Here is a 17,023-nt window from a genome sequence, read left to right on the forward strand (position 1 = left end):
CTGTGAGTAGACCCTCCTATCAGCAAACCAACATGAAGGCTTGAGGTGGGTGGTGTCATGTGATTGGGAGGTTTTTGTACAGAGGATCAGTGATATGTAGCACTGTGTAATCTAGCAGCACAGAAGTAAACTGCACTGCTGCTCAGTGTGAGTCCTTCAATTGTTAATGTGCAGTTCTTGTCTTTGTTTGCATTCCCTTCTATCTTCACAGTCTCTTCCATTCCAGTTTTCTCAGGAAATGCACTTTCTCTAAACATGTATCCCAGTAACTGTAGCTGTCTGTTCTTTGACGCCTTGTACCAAATGATTACATCGTAGCTTTGAATACTGTGGGAACAGGTTATTTTGGCTGTTTCTTGAGGTTTGTAGAACATCTGGGCTGGAATCTGTTTGACCTGGTCACTTGGAGAGGAACCTGTATAAAAAGCATCAACAGAACAAAATCAGGAATCTCTAGCTGTAGATGATCTTAACAGAAAAAGAACAAACATCAGACGTTTCATTTCATTACCTGAAACCAGTATAACATGCAAGGTTATGCAGCAGATGGCGATCAACATGTTGTGTTTTCTGACTGAATTTAAACTCAGTCTTGTTTCTGCTGCTGTTTTCATCACTATCCATGCATGAATGCTGATGATTCCTCCTAATTTTATGTAAGTAAGTCCTACAACCAGAGAACAGAGGTGGGTGGTGGAGGTGTGAAGAAAACATCTAAGTCCCTCCTTTTTAGAGATTCACTGAGCTGCTCATCACATCCACAAAATCTTGTTGTTAAAGTGGACTGAAAAGAAAAGATGACATATCAACAGATCTGTGGAGAAACACTGCACCCTAACGGATAAAATAAGAATCTACCAGCCTGGTGGTGAACCATCTGTCTGATTATATATCTTTTGTATATTGACCAGAATTCCATTAATAAAAGCAATTAAGGGAGAAACAATGACGGGGTGAGTACTTTTTATAGGTACTGTATGAGGCTTGATGTGGCAGGTGAAGCTTTGCATAGCTGCACATAAGAAACCTCCTATCATCATATCTGATTTAGATGGGATGGAGGACCAACGTTGGTTACACTGGCTTATTCCAGGTGTGAGAGGCTGAAAGCTATAATTATGTGTGGTGAGGAGGTTTTTGTACAGAGGATCAGTGATATGTAGCACTGTGTGAACTAGCAGCACAGAAGTAAACTGCACTGCTGTTCAGTTTGAGTCCTTCAATTGTTAATGTGCAGTTTTGGTCCTTGTTTGCATTCCCTTCTATCTTCACACCTGCTCCAGTCTCTGGATATCCATTATTAACAAACATGTATCCCAGGAACTGTAGTTGTCCGTTGGTCTGCTTGTACCAGAGGATTCGATTATAGTTTGGAATGGTGTGAAAACAGTTGATTTTCGCTTCTTCTCCTGGTTGTTTGAACATATCAGCTGAAGTCTGGTGGACTTGGTCACTGAAAGACAAACCTGTTGAAAATACCAAAAACAAGACATAGTCAGATGTACTTACAGCTGAAGACAGTATACTATAAACAGATGTTGTTTAAAAACTCTTGATGATATTACCTAAAACCAGCATATGGTTCAAATGAATGCTTAGGAATATGAGGATCATTGTCTTGTCTTTTGTGTTTGGTAATAATTGTATTGATATGAAAGGTATTGTCAGTCTATCAGTAGTTATACTGATTATTTCCAACCTCCTCTGTGAGTAGACCCTCCTATCAGCAAACCAACATGAAGGCTTGAGGTGGGTGGTGTCATGTGATTGGGAGGTTTTTGTACAGAGGATCAGTGATATGTAGCACTGTGTAATCTAGCAGCACAGAAGTAAACTGCACTGCTGTTCAGTTTGAGTCCTTCAATTGTTAATGTGCAGTTCTTGTCTTTGTTTGCATTCCCTTCTATCTTCACAGTCTCTTCCACTCCAGTTTTCTCAGGAAACACACTTTCTCTGTACATGTATCCCAGTAACTGTAGCTGTCTGTTCTTTGACGTCTTGTACCAAAAGATTTGATCATAGCTTTGAATACTGTGGGAACAGGTTATTTTGGCTGTTTCTTGAGGTTTGTTGAACATTTCGGCTGGAATCTGTTTGATCTGGTCACTTGGAGAGGAACCTGTGTAAAAGGCATCAACAGAACAAAATTAGGAATCTCTAGTTGTAAATGAGATCAACAGAAAAAGAACAAACATCAAACGTTTCGTTTCATTACCTGAAACCAGTATAACATTCAACATTATGCAGCAGACGGCGATGAACATTTTCTGTTTTCTGACTGAATTTAAAGTCAGTCTTGTTTCTGCTGCTGTTTTCATCACTATCCATGCATGAATGCTGATGATTCCCTCCTAATTTCATGTAAGTAAGTCCTCCAACCAGAGAACAGAGGTGGGTGGTGGAGGTGTGAAGAAAACGTTCGAGTCCCTCCTTTTTAGAGATACACTGAGCTGCTCATCATGTTGACATTTTTTTTTTCTAAATAAGAGGCTGATAACTTTATTACAAAGAACCACAGACTGATGTATGTTTCAACTAATTTCTCCAAAATGTATTTTACATCAAGTTCAAAGGATAAAATAAATGCAAATGTTATCTCTCCATTTTTATGATTCTATATTATGTGTCTTTTTCTAAACTTAGATGTGGCCAGAAATAAAAGATCACATATCAACAGATTTGTGAAGAAACACTGCACCCTAACGGATAAAATGAGAAGATAATTGCCTGGTGGTGAACCAGCTGTCTGATTGTATATTTGTTTGTGTATTTCTTGTATATTGTACAGGATTCCATTCATCAAAGGAGAAAACAACGAAGGGGTCGATACTTTTTATAGCTGCTGCATGAGGCTGGATAGGGCAGGTGAAGTTTTGCTTAGCTGCACATAAGAAACCTCCTATCATCATATCTGATTTGGATGAGAAGGAAGACCAACATTGGTTACACTGGCTTATTCCAGGTGTGAGAGGCTGAAAGCTGTAATTGTGTGTGGTGAGGAGGTTTTTGTACAGAGGATCAGTGATATGTAGCACTGTGCATATCTAGCAGCACAGACGTAAACTGCACAGCTGCTCAGTTTGAGTCCTTCAATTGTTAATGTGCAGTTTTGGTCCTTGTTTGCATTCCCTTCTATCTTCACAGTCTCTTCTACTCCGGTTTTCTCAGGAGATGCACTGTCTCCAACCATGTATCCCAGTAACTGTAGATGTATGTTTGTCTGCTTGTACCAGACGATTTGATTATAGTTTGGAATGGTGTGAAAACAGGTGATTTTCGCTTCTCCTCCTTGTTGTTTGAACATATCAGCTGGAGTCTGGTGGACTTGTTCACTGAGAGACAAAACTGTTGAAAATACCAAAAACAAGACACAGTTCAATGTAGTTACAGATGAAAATTGAGGAAAATAATATACAATAAACAGATGTTGTTAAAATTCTTGATGATATTACCTGACACAAGAATATTGTTCAAATGAATGCTTAGGAATATGAGGATCATGTTGTCTTTTGTGTTTGGTAATAATTGTATTGATATGAAAGGTATTGTCAGTCTATCAGTAGTTATACTGATTATCTCCAACCTCCTCTGTGAGTAGACCCTCCTATCAGCAAACCAACATGAAGGCTTGAGGTGGGTGGTGTCATGTGATTGGGAGGTTTTTGTACAGAGGATCAGTGATATGTAGCACTGTGTAATCTAGCAGCACAGAAGTAAACTGCTCTGCTGTTCAGTTTGAGTCCTTCAATTGTTAATGTGCAGTTCTTGTCTTTGTTTGCATTCCCTTCTATCTTCACAGTCTCTTCCACTCCAGTTTACTCAGGAAACACACTTTCTCTATACATGTATCCCAGTAACTGTAGCTGTCTGTTCTTTGACATCTTGTACCAAAGGATTCTATCATAGTTTTGAATACTGTGGGAACAGGTTATTTTGGTTGTTTTTGGAGGTTTGTAGAACATTTCGGTTGGAATCTGTGTGACCTGGTCACTTGGAGAGGAACCTGTGTAAAAGGCATCAACAGAACAAAGTCAGAAATCTCTAGTTGTAAATGTCCTTAACATAAAAAGAACAAACGTCAGACATTTTATTTCATCACCTGAAACCAGTATAACATTCAAGGTTGTGCAGCAGACGGCGATCAACATGTTGTGTTTTCTGACTGACTTTAAACTCAGTCTTGTTTCTGCTGCTGTTTTTATCACTATCCATGCATGTATGCTGATGATTCCCTCCTAATTTTCTGTAAGGGAGTCCTCCAATCAGAGAACCAAGGTGGGTGGTGCTTGTGTGATTACACTGCCCAAGTCCCTCCTCTTAGAGATTCACTGAGCTGCTCGTCACATCCACAAAATTTTGTTGTTATAGTGGCCAGAAATAAAACATCACATATCATCAGATCTGTGGAGAAACACTGCACCCTAACGGATAAAATAAGAATCTAACTGCCTGGTGGTGAACCAGCTGTCTGATATCAAACATTCACAGTGTGGTTAGTTTTTTCTTCATGTGGTAATTTGTGTTATTGTGTAACCTGCTGTGTCTGAGGAGGTTTTTGTAGGAGAAGGAGGATTTCTGTACCACTGTGCTCTACTGGCACCACAGAAATACACTGCACTGTCTTCAGATCGACTCTTTGCAATCGTAAGTCTTGACAGACTTCCTCCGTTACCAGTGATTTCACAAATGTCTTTGAATTGATCTTCAACCTCCACAGCTGTAAAACGTACATAGCCAACTAGAGCCATATCTTTTCTCCCAGCAGACTGTTTATACCACTGGATCATATCAAAATTAGTGTTTGAATGGTTGCAGCTCATCTGGACTTCTTCTCCAGCATGTTTGATCAGGGCAGTGGGAGTCTGTTGAACACTGTTTTTTGAGAGTTCTGCAAGAGACATTTGAAATAAACAGCTTTAGTGACAAAAATCAATTGTACTGAAAATATTGAGGTAGGATTTTAATGGAATTTTACCTGTTAAACAGAACGGCAGAGCTGCTAAATATACGATGAGTCTAATCATGATGGTAACAGATGATGACTGCAAACAGAAGAGAGCTGCCTGGATGTGAAGGAGGAGGAGGAGTCGACACTATGGACCGTCACATGTCTTCATCAGTGGATTTGTATAGTATTATGCTGTGTTGATTAAAGGGTAACTCAGTCATTTATCAACCTGGATCCTATTTAGCTGTATTTTTGTGTGGAAATGAATTTGAAATCGGTCCAGTATTTAGATTTACTGCTGTAGCCAACAGAACAATGTTCTAACGTGTTTTCCCCCCTGCAGCTTCTCTAATGTCTGCCCTCTCTCACGCTCCTGTGCCGATATTTTCACATCAATCACGATTAATAGGGAGTTTATTGAGCCTTAAACAGAGCTAGCAATTGTTGAAGAGTAGAAAGACAAACAAGGATTGTTTTCTTGAGAGTTATTTTGTATTCCTGTCGAGTTTAAATGAAGTCGGTTTTACAAAGATTAAATAACTGTTTTTCCAAATGGAGTCTGGTGGCTTTGGCGGAAGGAAACGCGCCTGTTTCTGGGTAAACAAAAAGGATCTTTATCTTTAATTAAGATAACCATCTGTGTAGGAATCTTTTTCATCATTTTGTCAGACACTTGGAACAACGACACAATTATAGTGGACGTACTTTGGCAGCGTGTAATTGTTTGTAGTGATTACATTGGAGCTGCAGCCGTCTACCTTAATATTAGACTTATTTCAAAAACTCTTGTTACTTAGACACAAAACATGGGAAAATAGGATCCACGTTGGAGAATACCAGCGTTAGGCCTTCCCTTAAACACAGAAAAAGACTGTTTTGAGGTTGATATCAGTCATGATTTCCTGCCACAGGCTGCAGTTAGATGCAGGTGTGCTCTTCTTCACTGGGAATTTATGTGGTTGACTATCAGAGAGGGTTTTTGTATAGACAAGAGCTTAATTGAGTCACTGTGCTACTAGCTGCACAGTAATACATGCCGCTGTCTTCTGGCAGTCTGAGCTTTTGTACCTGAAGTTCAGATTTTGACGAGCCGTCTCCTGTCACCTTGAAATGCTCTTTGAATGGCTCCTCTATAGTTGGGCTCTTATAATGAGTTAATCCTATGAGTTTGAGGCCAGCGTCCCCCGTCGGCTGCTGGTACCACAGTATTACAATGTATGAACTATCTGAATGGTTGCAGCTGATTGTTGCTGAACCATCAGGACTTCCTAATATCGATGATGGACCCTGATCGACTTGAACGCTCAGTGAACGACCTGCATTTGAAGAGAAAAACACTGAGTGAAGAAAAAGGGTTGCAAAAAATGTAGGTTTTTAGCAAACAGTGTAAATTTAAACCTACAGGAGAGCCAGAGAAGCAGCAGAGTGATCCTGTAGATGTTTCTGATCATGATGTCTTTATCTTCCTCTCTTTCTGCATCGACTGACAGACTGAACGGATGTTATAGGATCACCTCAGGGGGGGAGGAGACAGAGATTTGTTATGTTCAGGATTCTTCCTCATGGATAATATCACCATGTTGATCCTTAAATTCTGTCTCCAAGGTCATGACCGCAGTCCATCTGTCTGTTTCATTTTGTTGCGCTTTTGAGGAGATTTGTTGGATCTTGTTGATTCTGGACACAGGAGTGATTGTGGTTGACAAATAAAATGTTTTCTACATGTTTTCTTTTTAGTCAGCACTGGCATTATAACCATCAGGCTGGGTTTCAACTGTGTTCTGCGATGCAAGAATTATAGGAAAGATGACTTATTTTATAGTTAAAGGGTTGCAAAGGTAAATCAAAGATTTGTATTAGAGCTGCAATCATATTGAGATTATTTTTAACATATAATGTGTTATGATATGATTCAAAATAAGAGGAAATTATCGTTATTTTCACCATAATTTTTGCTTTCACTGATGTATTCTGTGAAAAATGAATCTTTCCAACGATATGCTGCCACTCGAGCTCCACCTACAGGTGATTAAAGACACTGATGTTTTTAATTCACTGTGACACCAACAGTTGGTATTTGTACAGCTGTCTCAGTCACCTGTATCACTGTGTACTCTCACAGCACAGAAATACACTCCACTGTCACTGAGCAGCAGCCTCTCCACTGTCAAAGATCCAGTCAGAGCATCTTTCTTCGTTGCTGGAAATTTCTCAGCGCTGAACCCACTTTCATATTCATAATCACTGTATGCAGTTGTGAGGACTATTTGCTTCATCCCCTCCTCTGGCAGCTGTCTGTACCAATACATCTGACGATATGTGTTGCCTTTAGTGTGATTGCAGTCCATCGTGGCAGACTGACCCTCCATCATCAACAGTAGAGGAGTCTGAATGACATCACTCCCATCGATTAGACCTGTGAAAGAAAAAGATCTCGTCGTGTTACAGAACCACCAGTGACTCCTCTTCATCAGGAAAACTGAATGGACTAAATCAAAACATCAGCATCACAATGTTCAGTACCTATAATGCAGAGCAGAGCTGCAGAGAGTGTGATCAGACCAGCTGTCATCATTATTGTGTCCTGAGCTAAATGAGCTCAGAGAGCAGAGTCACTGTCAGTGTGTGTGATGGGAGGTGTGACGTTACAACAGAGACGTGAAGAGTTCCAGGTGTGAGTGTTGCTGTGTGATGTCATGTTGTCTGATTGTCCTCCAGGTCCCCCTACAGTAGAGCTGCTACACACACTCACTGATAGATATGCCAGCAGTGCACTGAGGTTTTTGTTCAGCGCTCTCATGTGTCTGTATCACTGTGTTGACTCACAGCACAGAAATACAAGCCTTTATCTGCTGGCTCCACATTCTTCACTGTGAATGTTCCATTGAAAGGGTCAAGTTTGAGGGCTGAGAATTTCTCCTCACTGAAGTTGGGTTCAAATTCCTGATTATCTCTGCCAATTGTTGTGTACACTATTTGCTCCATTGTTGCTCCTGGAAGCTGTCTGAACCAGTACATCCATAAATACTCAACAGTCTTGGTGTGACTGCAGTTCATTGTTGCGCTGTCACCCTTGTCTTTCCACAGTATGTCAGTCTGGTGGACGTCACTTCCATCAGTCAGACCTGTGTGAAAAACAGTTAACAATACCTGAGGTCAACATTTCGATTTGCATGCAGCAGAACTCTAACAGACGTTCTAATCAATGCTGCTCAGGACTGCTTGTAATTCTGTACTTCACCTTTTATGGAGAGCAGAAACAGTAACAAGCTGCAGAGACCATGTTTGGTGAAGTCCATGTTGAGAAAGTCGGAGTCGAACACATAACAGTCAGTGTAGTGACACACACAGAGCTGTAGTTGCAGGTGGGAGTGTCAGACAGTGTGTTTTGTGGGATGTGATCACAGTAACTGGGTACATTCATGGTCCTCCAGGTCCTCCTGCAGCACATGAGATCATTGGTTTCAGAAACAGTGGTGCAAACAGTGACCTGGGGTTTATGATCAACTTCCACATGTGGCTTTATTAGAGCTTGGACAACAGAACCTGTCAGGTTTGAAATGATTCAGTGACACCAGCTGACACTGTGCTTTTAAATACTTTCATGAGAATAAAATTTAAAAATAAATAAATATAGTGTAAAAACAACTAGAGCCTGAAATATATCAACCAACATCTTTCTCATGTTTGGTGAAAGATGACTCTGTAGTTCCCTCTACAGTTCAATAAAAGGACAGCTGTCTGCTTTTCACTGTGACACCAACAGCTGAGTATTTGTACAGCTGTCTCAGTCACCTGTATCACTGTGTTTACTCACAGCACAGAAATACACTCCACTGTCACTGAGCAGCAGCCTCTCCACTGTCAAAGATCCAGTCAGAGCATCTTTCTTCGTTGCTGGAAATTTGTCAGCGCTGAAGCCACTTTCATATTGATGTGGGGGACTTTGAGTTGTGAAAACTATCTCCTTCATCCTCTGTCCAGGCAGCTGTCTGTACCAGTACATCTCGTAATATGACGTGCCCTTAGTGTGACTGCAGTTCATCGTGGCAGACTGACCCTCCATCATCCACAGCAGAGGAGTCTGAGTGACATCACTCCCATCGATTAGACCTGTGAAAGAAAAAGATCTTGTCGTGTTACAGAACCACCAGTGACTCCTCTTCATCATGAAAACTGAATGGACTAAATCAAATCATCAGCGCCACAATGTACAGTACCTATAATGCAGAGCAGAGCTGCAGAGAGTGTGATCAGACCAGCTGTCATCATTATTGTGTCCTGAGCTAAATGAGCTCAGAGAGCAGAGTCACTGTCAGTGTGTGTGATGGGAGGTGTGACGTTACAACAGAGACGTGAAGAGTTCCAGGTGTGAGTGTTGCTGTGTGATGTCATGTTGTCTGATTGTCCTCGAGGTCCCCCTACAGTAGAGCTGCTACACACACTCACTGATAGATATGCCAGCAGTGCACTGAGGTTTTTGTTCAGCGCTCTCATGTGTCTGTATCACTGTGTTGACTCACAGCACAGAAATACAAGCCTTTATCTCCTGGCTCCACATTCTTCACTGTGAATGTTCCACTCTCAGCTTTAGTTTTGGTGACTGAGAATTTCTCCTTGCTGAAGTTGGGTTGAAAGTCAGGATTGGAGTTTGCCATAGTGCTCACTATTTGTTTCATTGTTTCTCCTGGCAGCTGTCTGTACCAATACATGTATATATAGGTACCACCCTTTGTGTGGCTGCAGTTTATTGTTGCATTTTCCCCCTTGTATCTCCACAGTATGTCATCCTGGGTCACATCATCAGCAGCAGTTAGACCTGTGTGTATCACAGCAAACGTTATTACGAGTGATTTTCATCTTTTTGCTAACAAAGGTTAAAGGCTGTTATGTTGTGGGTAGATCTCACCTGTAATCCAGAGCAGAAGTATTAGGAGACAATGTTTGATAATGTCCATGTTCTTCACTTTAAAGACTGCAACAGGTCCAACACAACTGTCAGAGTAGTTAGAGGTCTAAGAAGCTGCAGGTGGGAGTGTCATGTGTGTGACGTTCAGTCCTGGGTGTACGTATCCTGGATGATTTGTGGTCCTCGAGGTCCCCCTACAGTGTTTAAGATCATTGTGATTCTGGTTATTTATCAAAAATCTCATTGTGTTAAGACTTTGGGAAAGTGAAGATAATCATCCCTGCAATAACAATATTTGGTCAGAAATGTTGTGACATTTGATTTTTTTTGTGCTTTTTAGGAGATTTCAAAACATCAACAAATCACTGACTGCAATTAAGCCTAAAAATATTGCAGTATTATTTAATGGCATCATCAATCAGTTCTAGTTGGCACTCAAACAACATGAAAGAGAGTGTAGTGAAACATTTTTCATGGATCCTGTTGCTTCCAGACACAGAGTTGATTAAGATTAAAAGATAAAATGATCTCTTTTCAGTTTTTAACTACAGCACTGGCAAAATAACCATCAAGCAGGGTTTTAACTGTGTTCTGAGATGCAAGAACAATACGAAAGATGATTTATTTTATAATTAAAGAGCCAGGAAGGTTAATCAAAAAGTTCTTTCAGAGCTCTAATCATATTGAGATTATTTTAACATTTACACTGTGACATCTCTACATCACTACAGCACTTCATTCTAATGCTGTTGTGTCACACATTTGAGTTTTATCAAAACATTGAGCTTCTGCACTTTGGATGTTGCGACTTGGATCATTTTGATCAACTGTGCAGCCCTGATTTTTATTTCAAAAATAAAGAGAGACATTTATAATTAAGTGCATAGAATTTAACTGGAAGGAAAAAATGAAAAATGTGCATCAGTATGGAGTTCAGATGGTGTGAAAATGTATTTATCCCACCATAATATGGTGCTCGATGCTGCCACTCGAGCTCCCCCTACAGGTGATTAAAGACACTGATGTTTTTAATTCACTGTGACACCAACAGTTGGTATTTGTACAGCTGTCTCAGTCACCTGTATCACTGTGTTTACTCACAGCACAGAAATACACTCCACTGTCATTGAACAGCAGCCTCTCCACTGTCAGAGATCCAGTGAAAGCATCCTTCTTTGTTGCTGGAAATTTATCAGCGCTGAAGCCACTTTCATATTTGTGTGGGGGACTTTGAGTTGTGAGAACTATTTGCTTCATCCTTTGTCCAGGCAGCTGTCTGTACCAGTACATCTGGTCATACTGGATAGTCTTATTGTGACTGCAGTTCATCGTGGCAGACTGACCCTCGATCATCCACAGCAGAGGAGTCTGAGTGACATCACTCCCATCGATTAGACCTGTGAAAGAAAAAGATCTTGTTGTGTTACAGAACCACCAGTGACTCCTCTTCATCAGGAAAACTGAATGGACTAAATCAAATCATCAGCACCACAATGTTCAGTACCTATAATGCAGAGCAGAGCTGCAGAGAGTGTGATCAGACCAGCTGTCATCATTATTGTGTCCTGAGCTAAATGAGCTCAGAGAGCAGAGTCACTGTCAGTGTGTGTGATGGGAGGTGTGACGTTACAACAGAGACGTGAAGAGTTCCAGGTGTGAGTGTTGCTGTGTGATGTCATGTTGTCTGATTGTCCTCGAGGTCCCCCTACAGTAGAGCTGCTACACACACTCACTGATAGATATGCCAGCAGTGCACTGAGGTTTTTGTTCAGCGCTCTCATGTGTCTGTATCACTGTGTTGACTCACAGCACAGAAATACAAGCCTTTATCTCCTGGCTCCACATTCTTCACTGTGAATGTTCCACTCTCAGCTTTAGTTTTGGTGGCTGAGAATTTCTCCTCTCTGAAGTTGGGCTGAAAGTCAGGATTGGAGTTTGCCATAGTGAACACTATTTGTTTCATTGTTTCTCCTGGCAGCTGTCTGTACCAATACATGTACATATAGTCTACATCCTTTGTGTGGTTGCAAGTTATTGTTGCATTTTCCCCCTTGTATCTCCACAGTATGTCATCCTGGGTCACATCATCAGCAGCAGTTAGACCTGTGTGTATCACAGCAAATGTTATCACGAGTGATTTCCATCTTTTTGCTAACAAAGGTTAAAGGCTGTAATGTTGTGGGTAGATCTCACCTGTAATCCAGAGCAGAAGTATTAGGAGACAATGTTTGATAATGTCCATGTTCTTCAGTTTAAAGACTGCAACAGGTCCAACACAACTGTCAGAGTAGTTAGAGGTCTAAGAAGCTGCAGGTGGGAGTGTCATGTGTGTGACGTTCAGTCCTGGGTGTACGTATCCTGGATGATTTGTGGTCCTCGAGGTCCCCCTACAGTATGTAAGATAACTGTGATACTGGTTATTTATCAGAAATCTCATTGTATTAATATTTTGAGAGGTGAAGATAGTCATCCCTGTAATATCAATGTTTATTTGTTGCTTTTTTTGTGCTCATGAGGAGATTCAAAAATATCAACATAACATTTATTGTAATTTTGCCTAAAAATATTGCAGTATTATTCTAAAGAATTATCACCGAGTCCTAGTTGGCACTCAAACAACATGAAAGAGAGCGTAGTGAAACATTTTTCATAGATCTTGTTCCTTCCAGACACAGAGTTGATTCAGGTTAAGAGATGAAATTATTTCTTTTGAGTTAGTTTTTAAGTACAGCACTGACATTATAACCATCAAGCTGAGTTTCAACTGTGTTCTGTGATGCAAGAACAATACCAAAGATTATTTATTTTATATTGAAAGGGTCACAAAGGTAAATCAAAGATTTGTATCAGGGCTGCGATCATGTTGAGATTATTTTAACATATACACTGTGACATCTCTACATCACTACAGCACTTCATTCTAATGTTGTTGTGTCACACATTTGACTTTTATCAAGTCATTGCAGCTTCTGCACTTCAGATGTTGTGACTTGTATGATTTTGATCAACTGTGCAGCCCTAATTTTTATTTCATAAAAGATCAGAGACATTCAAGATGAAGTGTATAGAAATTAACTGGAAGGAGAAAAGGAAAAATGTTCATCACTATGGAGTTCAGATGGTGTGAAAAATGTATTTATCCAAACATATGCTGCCACTTGAGCTCCCCCTACAGGCGATTAAAGACGCTGATGTTGTTTAATCCACTGTGACACCAACAGTTGGTATTTGTACAGCTGTCTCAGTCACCTGTATCACTGTGTTTACTCACAGCACAGAAATACACTCCACTGTCATTGAACAGCAGCCTCTCCACTGTCAGAGATCCAGTCAGAGCATCTTTCTTCATTGCTGGAAATTTCTCAGCGCTGAACCCACTTTCATATTGATGATCACTGTATGCAGTTGTGAAAACTATCTGCTTCATCCCCTCCTCTGGCAGCTGTCTGTACCAGTACATCTGGTCATATGTGTTTCCCTTAGTGTGATTGCAGTCCATGGTGGCAGACTGACCCTCCATCATCAACAGCAGAGCAGTCTGAGTGACATCACTCCCATCGATTAGACCTGTGAAAGAAAAAGATCTTGTTGTGTTACAGAACCACCAGTGACTCCTCTTCATCAGGAAAACTGAATGGACTAAATCAAATCATCAGCATCACAATGTTCAGTACCTATAATGCAGAGCAGAGCTGCAGAGAGTGTGATCAGACCAGCTGTCATCATTATTGTGTCCTGAGCTAAATGACCTCAGAGAGCAGAGTCACTGTCAGTGTGTGTGATGGGAGGTGTGACGTTACAACAGAGACGTGAAGAGTTCCAGGTGTGAGTGTTGCTGTGTGATGTCATGTTGTCTGATTGTCCTCGAGGTCCCCCTACAGTAGAGCTGCTACACACACTCACTGATAGATATGCCAGCAGTGCACTGAGGTTTTTGTTCAGCGCTCTCATGTGTCTGTATCACTGTGTTCACTCACAGCACAGAAATACAAGCCTTTATCTCCTGGCTCCACATTCTTCACTGTGAATGTCCCATTGAAAGGGTCAAGTTTGAGGGCTGAGAATTTCTCCTCGCTGAAGTTGGGTTCAAATTCATGATCATCTCTGCCAATTGTTGTGTACACTATTTGCTCCATTGTTGCTCCTGGAAGCTGTCTGTACCAGTACATCCACAAATACTGGACAGTCTTGGTGTGACTGCAGTTCATTGTTGCATTTTCACCCTTGTCACTCCACAGTATGTCAGTCTGGTGGACGTCACTTCCATCAGTCAGACCTGTGTGAAAAACAATTAAAAATACCTGAGGTCAACATTTTGATTTGCATGCAGCAGAACATTTACTGGACTTTTTTTTATCCCTCTAGAAGACATTCTAGTCAATGCTGCTCGGCACTGCTGGTATTTCTGTACTTCACCTTTTATGGAGAGCAGAAACAGTAACAAGCTGCAGAGACCATGTTTGGTGAAGTCCATGTTGAGAAAGTCAGAGTCGAACACATAACAGTCAGTGTAGTAACACACACAGAGCTGTAGTTGCAGGTGGCAGTGTCAGACAGTGTGTTTTGTGGGATGTGATCACAGTAACTGGGTCCATTCATGGTCCTCCAGGTCCTCCTGCAGCACATGAGATCTTTGGTTTTAGAAACAGTGGTGCAAACAGTGACCTGGGGTTTATGATCAACTTCCACATGTGTCTTTATTAGAGCTTGGATAAGAGAACCTGTCAGGTTTGAAATGATGCTTGAATTCAGTGACATCAACTGACACTGTGCTTTTAAATACTTTCATAAGAATAAAGTTTAAAAATAAATAAATATACTGTAAAAACAACTAGAGCCTGAAATATATCAACTAACATCTTTCTCATGTTTGGTGAAAGATGACTCTGTAGTTCCCTCTACAGTTCAATAAAAGGACAGCTGTCTGCTTTTCACTGTGATACCAACAGTTGAGTATTTGTACAGCTGTCTCAGTCACCTGTATCACTGTGTTGACTCACAGCACAGAAATACACTCCACTGTCATTGAACAGCAGCCTCTCCACTGTCAGAGATCCAGTCAGAGCATCTTTCTTCGTTGCTGGAAATTTATCAGCGCTGAAGCCACTTTCATATTTGTGTGGGGGACTTTGAGTTGTGAGAACTATTTGCTTCATCCTTTGTCCAGGCAGCTGTCTGTACCAGTACATCTGGTCATACTGGATAGTCTTATTGTGACTGCAGTTCATCGTGGCAGACTGACCCTCGATCATCCACAGCAGAGGAGCCTGAGTGACATCACTCCCATCGATTAGACCTGTGAAAGAAAAAGATCTTGTTGTGTTACAGAACCACCAGTGACTCCTCTTCATCAGGAAAACTGAATGGACTAAATCAAATCATCAGCACCACAATGTTCAGTACCTATAATGCAGAGCAGAGCTGCAGAGAGTGTGATCAGACCAGCTGTCATCATTATTGTGTCCTGAGCTAAATGAGCTCAGAGAGCAGAGTCACTGTCAGTGTGTGTGATGGGAGGTGTGACGTTACAACAGAGACGTGAAGAGTTCCAGGTGTGAGTGTTGCTGTGTGATGTCATGTTGTCTGATTGTCCTCGAGGTCCCCCTACAGTAGAGCTGCTACACACACTCACTGATAGATATGCCAGCAGTGCACTGAGGTTTTTGTTCAGCGCTCTCATGTGTCTGTATCACTGTGTTGACTCACAGCACAGAAATACAAGCCTTTATCTACTGGCTCCACATTCTTCACTGTGAATGTTCCACTCTCAGCTTTAGTTTTGGTGACTGAGAATTTCTCCTTTCTGAAGTTGGGTTGAAAGTCAGGATTGGAGTTGGCCATAGTGCTCACTATTTGTTTCATTGTTTCTCCTGGCAGCTGTCTGTACCAATACATGTACACATAGCCTCCACCCTTTGTGTGGCTGCAGGTTATTGTTGCATTTTCCCCCTTGTATCTCCACAGTATGTCATCCTGGGTCACATCATCAGCAGCAGTTAGACCTGTGTGTATCACAGCAAACATTATCACGAGTGATTTTCATCTTTTTGCTAACAAAGGTTAAAGGCTGTAATGTTGTGGGTAGATCTCACCTGTAATCCAGAGCAGAAGTATTAGGAGACAATGTTTGATAATGTCCATGTTCTTCAGTTTAAAGACTGCAACAGGTCCAACACAACTGTCAGAGTAGTTAGAGGTCTAAGAAGATGCAGGTGGGAGTGTCATGTGTCTGACGTTCAGTCCTGGGTGTACGTATCCTGGATGATTTGTGGTCCTCGAGGTCCCCCTACAGTGTTTAAGATCATTGTGATTCTGGTTATTTATCAAAAATCTCATTGTGTTAAGACTTTGGGAAAGTGAAGATAATCATCCCTGCAATAACAATATTTGGTCAGAAATGTTGTGACATTTGATTTTTTTTTTGTGCTTTTTAGGAGATTTCAAAACATCAACAAATCACTGACTGCAATTAAGCCTAAAAATTTTGCAGTATTATTTAATGGCATCATCAATCAGTTCTAGTTGGCACTCAAACAACATGAAAGAGAGTGTAGTGAAACATTTTTCATGGATCCTGTTGCTTCCAGACACAGAGTTGATTAAGATTAAAAGATAAAATGATCTCTTTTCAGTTTTTAACTACAGCACTGGCAAAATAACCATCAAGCAGGGTTTTAACTATGTTCTGAGATGCAAGAACAATACGAAAGATGGTTTATTTTATAATTAAAGAGCCAGGAAGGTTAATCAAAAAGTTCTTTCAGAGCTCTAATCATATTGAGATTATTTTAACATTTACACCTTGACATCTCTACATCACTACAGCACTTCATTCTAATGCTGTTGTGTCACACTTTTGAGTTTTATCAAAACATTGAGCTTCTGCACTTTGGATGTTGCGACTTGGATAATTTTGATCAACTGTGCAGCCCTGACTTTTATTTCAAAAATAAAGAGAGACATTTATAATTAAGTGCATAGAATTTAACTGGAAGGAAAAAATTAAAAATGTGCATCAGTATGGAGTTCAGATGGTGTGAAAATGTATTTATCCCACCATAATATGGTGCTCGATGCTGCCACTCGAGCTCCCCCTACAGGCGATTAAAGACACTGATGTTTTTAATTCACTGTGACACCAACAGTTGAGTATTTGTACAGCTGTC

General features: G+C 40.8%; 2 long non-coding RNA genes across 3 annotated transcripts; both read right to left on the bottom strand.

Moving 5' to 3' along the window:
* Positions 1–8,652: 8,652 nt before the first annotated feature.
* LOC115566109 (uncharacterized) lies at positions 8,653–12,215 on the bottom strand. Of its 2 annotated transcripts, none has more exons than XR_003980942.1 (3): positions 12,051–12,215; positions 10,955–11,254; positions 8,653–8,760 (listed from the first exon to the last, which is right to left on the bottom strand). It is a non-coding gene; the product is annotated as an uncharacterized LOC115566109 (long non-coding RNA). The 2 variants fall into 2 exon arrangements; XR_003980941.1 differs by lacking the exon at positions 12,051–12,215 and adding an exon at positions 11,362–11,622.
* Positions 8,767–9,946, bottom strand: LOC115566110 (uncharacterized). Its single transcript, XR_003980943.1, has 3 exons — positions 9,858–9,946; positions 9,169–9,767; positions 8,767–9,061 (listed from the first exon to the last, which is right to left on the bottom strand). It is a non-coding gene; the product is annotated as an uncharacterized LOC115566110 (long non-coding RNA).
* Positions 12,216–17,023: the final 4,808 nt, after the last annotated feature.

The sequence above is a fragment of the Sparus aurata genome, chromosome 16 (genome assembly GCF_900880675.1).
Source record: "Sparus aurata chromosome 16, fSpaAur1.1, whole genome shotgun sequence".
Lineage (NCBI taxonomy): Eukaryota > Metazoa > Chordata > Actinopteri > Spariformes > Sparidae > Sparus > Sparus aurata.